General features: G+C 33.0%; 1 long non-coding RNA gene across 4 annotated transcripts; it reads left to right on the forward strand.

Moving 5' to 3' along the window:
• Nucleotides 1-4,492: 4,492 nt before the first annotated feature.
• LOC139113000 (uncharacterized) lies at nt 4,493-7,951 on the forward strand. 4 transcript variants are annotated; one of them, XR_011547578.1, is made up of 5 exons: nt 4,498-5,477; nt 5,553-5,807; nt 6,563-6,806; nt 6,990-7,190; nt 7,448-7,951. It is a non-coding gene; the product is annotated as an uncharacterized lncRNA (long non-coding RNA). The 4 variants fall into 4 exon arrangements; XR_011547575.1 differs by having other exon boundaries at nt 4,493-5,477; nt 6,563-7,190; XR_011547577.1 differs by having other exon boundaries at nt 4,494-5,477; nt 6,563-7,157.
• Nucleotides 7,952-9,972: the final 2,021 nt, after the last annotated feature.

Here is a 9,972-nt window from a genome sequence, read left to right on the forward strand (position 1 = left end):
GCGTAAAATAGAAAAAATTAAAATCACAATAAAAATAAGATTTAATGCAACGTAAAAAACAGCAATAAGTCATAGATGTGGTAGTAACGAATGTAATAATTATTTTTGGTAAAACAAGAAAATGTACAAAGAAAAACTTTATTACATTTACAAGATCGTTATTGAATTAGAAGTACATAATAATGTTAAGAAAAGTGCGAAATATTTTAATATTTTATTCTTTAATGTTATATTCGAAGACTAATCTTACTTAGATTATTCGTTTTTGATTTATTGCGTTTCTTGTTCCCGGTTTGTGTTTTTGTATGTCGGCGAGTCCATTCCGGTTTTTCTCTGCTAACACTACCGTTTTGTCCATTCACGACAAACGTTTTACTTTCAAAAACCTCACCACCGTTGGACCTGTAAAGTTGCCTCCTGGTCTTAGTAAGCTGCAACTGACGTCTCCGTTTTCGCTCGTATTCGGATCTCGCCCTCCATGTCTTGCTGACCCTGGAAATAATCCCAAGAGTTTTGCTATCCAACAATGCAAATATCATACCAGCAACTTCGACGGGCAAACGTTTAATCATATCCAGCATATTTTCGATGCCGTCGACGTATGTCATAATCCAGCTGAAAGCTTCCATCGCGTTTGACCTCTCAGAGTGACTGGTCGAGAAAGAATGCCAGAGAGACTCCAGACCTCGTTTGATATAGGTGGTGCGATAGGAATAACCTCCCGTAATTGGTTAAGAAATAACGCGATCCGATTGACTGTATGTTCGACTGTTCGCCGTGTCCTTTGGCTGCTTGTATAACTGCATATTGGTCGCGATAAGTGCATCTGTAATTCTTTGGTGTTCTCATTGGTTGTTTCTTTCTGTTGACCAGTTTTGGAATACTTGTTACTAAGATTAATTATTTTCTGTGATATACCCTTCTTCTAAATGACGCGATCAATTTAATTAATATGCCAAAGTTTGTTTTGTGTAAGTTAACTACACGTGGTAGAAATTTATTATGCACAACGTACCTTCTCATTCGAGATATGATACTAGAAATTTTCTGAAATAAAATATAAGTTTTTAAGTACATTGCGGAAAATATTACGTTAAAAATAATTTTTTTTAAAAATAAAGCAAAGTTATCGAAAGTTTGCCAATAATACATAATCATTTTTATTCGAGCAGAATTCTAAAGCGGTTATACATATAAGCAGAAACATTCGAGAATGCGAAAAATTGTCTTCAATGTCAATGCGTAAAATAGAAAAAATTAAAATCACAATAAAAATAAGATTTAATGCAACGTAAAAAACAGCAATAAGTCATAGATGTGGTAGTAACGAATGTAATAATTATTTTTGGTAAAACAAGAAAATGTACAAAGAAAAACTTTATTACATTTACAAGATCGTTATTGAATTAGAAGTACATAATAATGTTAAGAAAAGTGCGAAATATTTTAATATTTTATTCTTTAATGTTATATTCGAAGACTAATCTTACTTAGATTATTCGTTTTTGATTTATTGCGTTTCTTGTTCCTGGTTTGTGTTTTTGTATGTCGGCGAGTCCATTCCGGTTTTTCTCTGCTAACACTACCGTTTTGTCCATTCACGACAAACGTTTTACTTTCAAAAATCTCACCACCGTTGGACCTGTAAAGTTGCCTCCTGGTCTTAGTAAGCTGCAACTGACGTCTCCGTTTTCGCTCGTATTCGGATCTCGCCCTCCATGTCTTGCTGACCCTGGAAATAATCCCAAGAGTTTTGCTATCCAACAATGCAAATATCATACCAGCAACTTCGACGGGCAAACGTTTAATCATATCCAGCATATTTTCGATGCCGTCGACGTATGTCATAATCCAGCTGAAAGCTTCCATCGCGTTTGACCTCTCAGAGTGACTGGTCGAGAAAGAATGCCAGAGAGACTCCAGACCTCGTTTGATATAGGTGGTGCGATAGGAATAACCTCCCGTAATTGGTTAAGAAATAACGCGATCCGATTGGCTGTATGTTCGACTGTTCGTCGTGTCCTTTGGCTGCTTGTATAACTGCATATTGGTCGCGATAAGTGCATCTGTAATTCTTTGGTGTTCTCATTGGTTGTTTCTTTCTGTTGACCAGTTTTGGAATACTTGTTACTAAGATTAATTATTTTCTGTGATATACCCTTCTTCTAAATGACGCGATCAATTTAATTAATATGCCAAATTTTGTTTTGTGTAAGTTAACTACACGTGGTAGAAATTTATTATGCACAACGTACCTTTTCATTCGAGATAGGATATTAGAAATTTTCTGAAATAAAATATAAGTTTTTAAGTACATTGCGGAAAATATTACGTTAAAAATAATTTTTTTTGAAAAATAAAGCAAAGTTATCGAAAGTTTGCCAATAATGCATAATCATTTTTATTCGAGCAGAATTCTAAAGCGGTTATACATATAAGCAGAATCATTCGAGAATGCGGAAAATTGTCTTCAATGTCAATGCGTAGAATAGAGAAAAATTAAAATCACAATGGAAATAAGATTTAATGCAGCGTAAAAAACAGCAATAAGTCATAGAAGTAGTAGTAACGAATGTAATAATTATTTTTGGTAAAACAAAAAAACGTACAAAGAAAAACTTTATTACATTTATAAGATCGTTAATGAATTAGAAGTACATAATAATGTTAAGAAAAGTGCGAAATATTTTAATATTTTATTCTTTAATGTTATATTCGAAGACTAATCTTACTTAGATTATTCGTTTTTGATTTATTGCGTTTCTTGTTCCCGGTTTGTGTTTTTGTATGTCGGCGAGTCCATTCCGGTTTTTCTCTGCTAACACTACCGTTTTGTCCATTCGCGACAAACGTTTTACTTTCAAAAACCTCACCACCGTTGGACCTGTAAAGTTGCCTCCTGGTCTTAGTAAGCTGCAACTGACGTCTCCGTTTTCGCTCGTATTCGGATCTCGCCCTCCATGTCTTGCTGACCCTGGAAATAATCCCAAGAGTTTTGTTATCCAACAATGCAAATATCATACCAGCAACTTCGACGGGCAAACGTTTAATCATATCCAGCATATTTTCGATGCCGTCGACGTATGTCATAATCCAGCTGAAAGCTTCCATCGCGTTTGACCTCTCAGAGTGACTGGTCGAGAAAGAATGCCAGAGAGACTCCAGACCTCGTTTGATATAGGTGGTGCGATAGGAATAACCTCCCGTAATTGGTTAAGAAATAACGCGATCCGATTGACTGTATGTTCGACTGTTCGCCGTGTCCTTTGGCTGCTTGTATAACTGCATATTGGTCGCGATAAGTGCATCTGTAATTCTTTGGTGTTCTCATTGGTTGTTTCTTTCTGTTGACCAGTTTTGGAATACTTGTTACTAAGATTAATTATTTTCTGTGATATACCCTTCTTCTAAATGACGCGATCAATTTAATTAATATGCCAAATTTTGTTTTGTGTAAGTTAACTACACGTGGTAGAAATTTATTATGCACAACGTACCTTCTCATTCGAGATATGATACTAGAAATTTTCTGAAATAAAATATAAGTTTTTAAGTACATTGCGGAAAATATTACGTTAAAAATAATTTTTTTTAAAAATAAAGCAAAGTTATCGAAAGTTTGCCAATAATACATAATCATTTTTATTCGAGCAGAATTCTAAAGCGGTTATACATATAAGCAGAAACATTCGAGAATGCGAAAAATTGTCTTCAATGTCAATGCGTAAAATAGAAAAAATTAAAATCACAATAAAAAAGATTTAATGCAACGTAAAAACAGCAATAAGTCATAGATGTGGTAGTAACGAATGTAATAATTATTTTTGGTAAAACAAGAAAATGTACAAAGAAAAACTTTATTACATTTACAAGATCGTTATTGAATTAGAAGTACATAATAATGTTAAGAAAAGTGCGAAATATTTTAATATTTTATTCTTTAATGTTATATTCGAAGACTAATCTTACTTAGATTATTCGTTTTTGATTTATTGCGTTTCTTGTTCCCGGTTTGTGTTTTTGTATGTCGGCGAGTCCATTCCGGTTTTTCTCTGCTAACACTACCGTTTTGTCCATTCGCGACAAACGTTTTACTTTCAAAAACCTCACCACCGTTGGACCTGTAAAGTTGTCTCCTGGTCTTAGTAAGCTGCAACTGACGTCTCCGTTTTCGCTCGTATTCGGATCTCGCCCTCCATGTCTTGCTGACCCTGGAAATAATCCCAAGAGTTTTGCTATCCAACAATGCAAATATCATACCAGCAACTTCGACGGGCAAACGTTTAATCATATCCAGCATATTTTCGATGCCGTCGACGTATGTCATAATCCAGCTGAAAGCTTCCATCGCGTTTGACCTCTCAGAGTGACTGGTCGAGAAAGAATGCCAGAGAGACTCCAGACCTCGTTTGATATAGGTGGTGCGATAGGAATAACCTCCCGTAATTGGTTCAAGAGGCACGGTAGTGCCTCGCGCCAAGTATAGGCGCAGCGAGGCACTATCGTGCCTCTATTACGCGAGACGACGTTTTGAGAAATCCGTAGATTACCGGATCTCAATAACGGCTCAACCAATCGCTTTCTTAATAGGCATATTGCATTGATTATGGTCGACTTATATAATAAAAGTCTTTTTATTATTTCGCTGCGTGGTCTATAAATAAAGATATCGCGATTATAATTTTGGTTACAAGAGTAAAATTATTAAGATTCTCCGTCGTCATTTTTACGTCTCAAAAAATGTCCCTTTCGTTTTCGCGTCGCTAGATGGTGCGGATTGATTTATCGACAGTTTGATAATATTATCGACTTTGTTGATTGACGTGTGAGGTTAGTGATCCGCAGTGATCCGTTAATTAAGGTAAGTGTGACTAATATTATTTAAATGTTATTTATAGTATATATATTATATTATATTAAATATAATTTAAATGTTATTATTAATAATCTTGTATTTCAGAGATGGCTCAAATTCTTAAAGAAGGTAAAAATTAATGGTTAAATAGCGAGGTAATTATCAAAAATTTGTTTGTCAAATCTGTAACAAAATATATTTTATGATTATCTTTCTTGTCTGATGGCTGCGTTTCGAAAAGGTCATATTAAGGTATTGAAATGGATGGATGGTAAATCACGTAACGCAATTTCCAAGTGATCAAGAAATGACAAGATCTTGATAGCGTTACCAGTGCAGGATCGGTATCAACAACTTCGATTACAACCACTAGGACATCCACTAATATTAATTCCGATTGAAAATTGAAAGGTCAATTAGTTTTTGAAACTTCCTTGAGGCATCCTGCTGATAGAGAAGATTTTGAAGCGACTGGTAATGAAACTTATGTTCCTGGCTAAGGAAAAAAGTCTTATAATAATCAATACGATGGAGATACTTTAAACACATCATCGAAAACGAGTAATACCAGCCCCAAACAAAGTGGAAAGCGTGAAGAAGGATGGAAAGAAGTTGTACGAATGTAAGATACATGTTCTTGAAAAAAGTTTTTCAATTAATAATATTTACGGCTATCTAATGTAATTGTGGTTTACAGGGGACAGTCTGATGATTCGGGAAGATTTATGAATTCACGGTTTCGTTCTAAAAAAGTGTCCGTTCCCACAAATGCTATCAGCCGAGTAATAGGCAGAGGTGGCAGTCATATAAATGCTATTCGTGGTGCTACGGGTGCGTACATCGAAGTAGAAAATTGGTAACATATATAGCATCATTTTTATAGGCAAATTCTCAAATAAAAAAATTTACTGAAAAAATTAAGCAATTCGAAGAAACGGATAAAACTGCAAAGGTAATGTTTTTTTTAAATAATTACAATTTATTGTTATATTAAGATTGTAAAGAAATGTGACAATTAAAAATACTTTATTCCAGAATTTCACTTTGTTATTAGAACAAGAACGAATTCAGTGGAAATCTTTGGAAAATAAACTTACGAAACAGATTGAAGAGAAAAAAAAAACGATGTAAAGCTGAAGATTGAGTTTAATTAATGCAATTCTTTATGGAATAATTTCATAATTTGCTCAGGCAGGCCTGATAAATAATCGTGATTGTTGTGGAATTGTAACAGAGAATTTTAATTTATGTATAATTTATTTGATTATCTAATTATTGTGTAAATAATGTTTGCTTTCTCCGTTTCGTAAAGCTCTAGCTTTATTTTATGCATCGGTTGTAATTTCACAAAATTAGTGTTTTCCTTTTACATTTTTCTCCTACTATTATCATATTTGCACATGTGACTATATCGTGATAAGATAAAACAAAGCGAGAAAATGAAATTATTTCATACATGTGTTTTGCAAATAAAGATCTATTCAAAAGAGAGATTTTATAGTAAGAAAAATAAACTTATTAATATTAATATTTATGGAATAGATTTTATAAATAAAAGTTTCTTTATAAGTAAATCTATTAGCATTTTTCCAGTAGAGCTGATGATCAATACTTATGACAAATAATAATCTTAATTATATTATTATGATTTTATTTAAGCTTTCACATATTCTTTTTATATTGCTGATTGTAAAATAATGTTTTTAGGATTGCTGGCCAAGACGAGATTATTGGAACAGCAACAAAAAACTATAGAAAAGATTAAAGCAGAAGAAAAGCGATCTCATTGGAAGGGCAAGGAAAATATAGTACATTCAACACCATATTGCTGATTGGAAAATAATGTTTTTAGGAATTGCTGGCCAAGACGAGATTATTGGAACAGCAACAAAAAACTATAGAAAAGTTGAAAGCAGAAGAAAAGCGATCTCATTGGAAGGGCAAGGAAAATGTAGTACATTCAACACCTATTTCTTCTCCGCATAAAACATTAACGCCATTAAAAGATACTCAAATTTATATCTGTAAAGAATATTGCTAAGAATGTTTATGTTTAATTTTTTTAAATATGTATTATTAGTATTTTTATTGATTTTTCTGATTATCGTTAATACATGTATATTGTTTTACACAGGTTACTAAAACAAAAAATAAAGAAATAGAGGAGGTAAAACAAATTTCCTCCAAAAAAATTGAAGAAGAAACTGAACAAATAATGAAGCATGCTTAGAAACTGATCAATAAAGCTGAAACTGATAAACAAGGTGCACTAATAGCATATTGTACCGAGAGTACAGAGCAGGTGAAAAAAACGATTATCGAATGCGATGCTAAAGTCTTTGTGAAAGTTTTTAAACATTCAAACACATTCATACTTTTACAATATTAATTTATGTAATTTATTCTGTAGATATATATATATATATATATATATATATATATATATATATATATTTTTAAATCTATATTTTGTTTATTACTTTTCTCTATACGTTTCTAATTTATTCAACTTATACGTACTCTTTGTGATACTTGAAAAAATTTTGGGTTTAAAAAAATATAAATAATATGTTAGAATAAAATGTGTTTCAGGTCAACGCTATGGTCGAAGAAGTGCGAAATACCGTGGAAAAGAAGATACGGCTTGCTAACGACAGATATAAAACGTGTTTGGTTCGTATAGAGGTAGAGCGGGTTGCATTAGATGAAAAGCTTGCACAAAGAATTATTATCATGTTATAATTTGTGACTTTCAGACGAGTTTTAGTTAAAGTTTACAACTCGAATTGGATAAAACAGAAAGCGAATTAGCGAAAAAAAAATAAGAATTGAGAACTTTAAAAGATCACATTAGAGCAGAAGCAGCTGAAATGGTTAGTAAGAAAAAAGGATTTGATAATATAAAATCAATCTTTGAGACAAAGATCGAAAAATAAATAGGAATTTTTTAATCTTTTGAAGTGTCCAGGCGCTTGCGGCGACTCGATACTAATAATAATCGGTAAGCTCGCGAGAGAGAGAACAAATAAAGACAATTTGCAAGGTAAAATAGCGAAGACTAATTTAGCTTAACGTGCTCCGTGCAGGAGCTTGAATTTACACATATTTGTATTTTTAGCATGCTGTTCGGAAAAAGAAACATGTAGATGTGCAGTTTTATACTGAAGTCGGCGAAATTACTACAGATTTATGTAGGTAAACATCAACACATGCATGATCGCGACGATCTCGCAGCTAAACAATCGGAACGAGAACTAAGACATAAATTAAAAACTGCTTTTAAAATACTAATAATAATCGGTAAGCTCGCGAGAGAGAGAACAAATAAACACAATTTGCAAGGTAAAATAACGAAGACTAATTTAGAAGTATAAATCCTTAAAAATAAGATTAGGAAAAGGAATCAGTTATGTAATAATTTATTAACTACTGTGAAGAAGAAATATATTATAGTAGAAAATTAGTTTTCTCATATACATAAATGATATTAACTCCTTTAGAAATGAGAACTGTCGAGGACTGTCGTAGTAGAACCACGTACGCTCAAATTGGATAACTTTAATTACGTATCGTTGTCTGCAGGAGAAAGTTAATCGAAACTTTTCACAAGTAATTATACAAGATTATGCATCAAGTACTAAGACTAATTTTTAGCATTAATTTGAAATTAAACATAATGTCCATAATCATAAAAATATTTGAAATTTCTTTACGAATCGGCTGAGTCTTATCTTACATTTTCTTTTACGAATCGTAACATTTTGAAATTTCGTATTTCGTAAGAACTAAAATTTATTTGCGGACAAATATTAGAAAGTAATGGTAACGCTATTTTAAAACTATAAGATCTCTTAAGAACATTCAAATAACGCTCTGATCTTTTCGTAATCGGATGTAATACTCTCTTCGACTGACTCTAATTCAAAATTCAACGGAAAATCCCGCAAAAGCGATGTACATCAGATGCTTACGGCGTTGTGCTGTTTAGCTTCGTCGCCGACATTGATTTGTGTTAACCTGCAATAAAATGTTATATTACATTAGAAATATTTATACAATGCATAATTAAAAAAAATGTCTAATTAAATTAATAATATTTTGTTTTCTTACCTATCAATGTTTAATAAAAATACAAAGTCTGATTATGTGTGGTACCGGCACCATGGCCACGTCCGCGGCCACGTCCGCGACCACGGCCCCGGCCCCTATTCCGTCCTCCTTTTTGCCATCTAGGAGCTGAAAAGTAATAAAATGAAATTATTGATATATTGCTTATTATATTGATATATATTATATTGATATATTTATTTACGTCTTTTTAATTTTGCTTCCAGTTCTTGAATTTTTTGTAACAAATAATTTGTTGTTTCGGCGGATGGTATGGCGGCCTCTTCTTGTAATTTTAATGAATGATGAGCGCTTTGGACCGTCTCCTTGGGACGAGGAGGCGGCTGCTGTTGGGCAGCCGTCTCCTTGTCGCAAGGAGACGGCTGCTATTTCTTTTCTACTTCTTCCATGTGGCTAAAAAATGTGTGTGTGTGTGTGTGTGTGTGTGTGTGTGTGTGTGTGTGTGTGTGTGTGTGTGTGTGTGTGTGTGTGTGTGTGTGTGTGTGTGTGTGTGTGTGTGTGTGTGTGTGTGTGTGTGTGTGTGTGTGTGTGTGTGTTAATTAATTCTTACCTTCGGAAATTTTTAAAATAACTTTGCTCGATTTCTTCAAAATCTGGTTCGTTCGCCATTTTGCTCTAATAATGTCGATAGCAGAAGTTGGAGGGAAAGATATAAAAGCCGATTTTTGTGCGAGTTTACAATAATTGCGTTATTTTGTCGCATTTAATTTTCTGAATTAACTAAAAATTACGCTTAAAGCATTTCAATTGTAAATTTTTGCAAATAATGATTGTTAATTATTTTTGTTTTTGCTTTCTTGTACTCTTTCCGCTTCAGATTGGCAGAATCTCTTTTGATTGGCTGAATTAACCAAAAAACGCGCTTGTAGCATTTTGGTTGTAAATTTTCGCAATTAATTTTTGCAATTAATGATTGTTAATTATTCTCTTTCGCTTTCTTAAACTTTTTATTCTCTCTCGCTTTTGATTGGCTGAATCAGCCAAAAATG

This window comes from Cardiocondyla obscurior, unplaced genomic scaffold (assembly GCF_019399895.1).
Source record: "Cardiocondyla obscurior isolate alpha-2009 unplaced genomic scaffold, Cobs3.1 scaffold87_0_63427, whole genome shotgun sequence".
Classification (NCBI taxonomy): Eukaryota; Metazoa; Arthropoda; class Insecta; order Hymenoptera; family Formicidae; genus Cardiocondyla; species Cardiocondyla obscurior.